This window comes from Apodemus sylvaticus, chromosome 23 (genome assembly GCF_947179515.1).
Source record: "Apodemus sylvaticus chromosome 23, mApoSyl1.1, whole genome shotgun sequence".
Lineage (NCBI taxonomy): Eukaryota > Metazoa > Chordata > Mammalia > Rodentia > Muridae > Apodemus > Apodemus sylvaticus.
This window is the reverse complement of record NC_067494.1, coordinates 12,853,351-12,854,998: the sequence shown is the minus strand read 5'-3', so window position 1 is coordinate 12,854,998 and position 1,648 is coordinate 12,853,351.

Genomic DNA, 1,648 nt, shown 5'->3' with positions numbered 1-1,648 from the left:
TTCCTGCTTAACATTTTGCTTGTTGGTGGATTTGTGTCCTCTGTTTCAATGTCTAGCCTTGCTCTAAGAGCAGTAGGCACGCTCAAATTAATGGCTTACGCATTCTTTTCTTGACTATTTGCTCCTCCTGAACCTAAGCAGGGAAGGCTAGACCACTGGGTGAGGAATCAAGTGGGAAGACCTTGTCTCAAGAGATGGAAAGGCAGGAGCAGGGTACCCAAGAGTCTAACAACAAAAAGGTGGCTCTCAGGGGAGCAGCCATGGGAACCTCTGGGCTGCTTGTGGCTGTGACCTTGACCATGGTGCAGAGATTGTGCCTTGGCTGCTCTGGTCAGCGTGAAGGTGTACACGACTCCCTTGCAGGACTCTAATGAGTTTCCAGAAGGAACCGGCAGCCTGTTGGAGACTTGGTGTCCCTTAGTGATGAAAAATTGTGTTAGAGCTAGAAATAGAGCCCACGACTTACTACCTATCCCCACGGCCCGGCTTTTTCCCTTTCTCTCATTAAAATAGTAAGTTTGGGATTAAAGAATTTTTTCCCCATTAAAAAAGAAACCATCTCCATATTAAAAATCATGCTATTCCCCATGACAGATAACTGTAGGTAAGAAGGGCTAAAAATTGCTCTCCTCCAGACAGCTGTCAGAGTCAGGCTCCCTCCCACAGAACAGGGGCGGGAGAGGTAGAGCCAGCAGACAGTTTCAGAGAATATTTGCCCTCATCACATCTCCTCTGACATTCTGAAGCAAATCTAATGAGTTACTTGTTCTTCCCCTTTGTCTTCCGAGTCAGGAGAAAACGTAAGTTCAAGTGAGTATCAGGCATGCCTGAGAGAGATAAAAGCTTCCTTCTGATTCTCAGTTTAAAGTTAGGAAAACACTTTCCTGAGAGGCAGAAAAACCTTACTGAACAAAATGGAGGAAGCCATCACTGTGGGCATAGTCTGGCCCACAATATTAGCACGACTGTTAAGGGTAAAGGAATAGGCAGCTACTCACCACGATGATGAGAGCATTTGTTGAAAAAGAAGAGTTTTTGAACTGGATAATAGCAACTAATTATATCCTGGAAAAATATCTGTCAACTCAGCCCAGAACAATTCAAAGAAACACTCAGAGGAGCAGATGAAGAAAACAGCAAACTATTATTGAACTTCAGACTGTAGTCTTCTAACTGAGCCACAGCTCTGAGCTGCAGAGCTCCAGCGGAGGTGACGGCACCGTTCTATCTGGTATCCTATGAATAGCATACCATGTTCTATTACCTTTTCCTCTCCAAAGCTTCGTTTCCAAACCGATCGGCTCTCAAGAACACTAGGAGGACAACTCTGTTTTCACCTGTTGCCCTTTACTTGCTGGTCTGGCCTGCTGTTCTCCCGACAGATAGAGGCAGATGATTGACAAGGAAGTGAAGAACTACGTCCCTGCTCTGAGGAAAGTCATGCCTTACGTTTCTCTGTAAGCTTTATTGTTTAGTATTGCATTGAACAGATTTAGGTATTTAGACAATAATTACTATGCATATGTGAATATTATATACCCTATACTTGGTTATGGTACTTAGACAATATAAATGTGTATATGTATGTGTATGTGTTTGTGTTTATGTGTGTATATGTATATGCTATGTATATGTATATGTGTGTGTA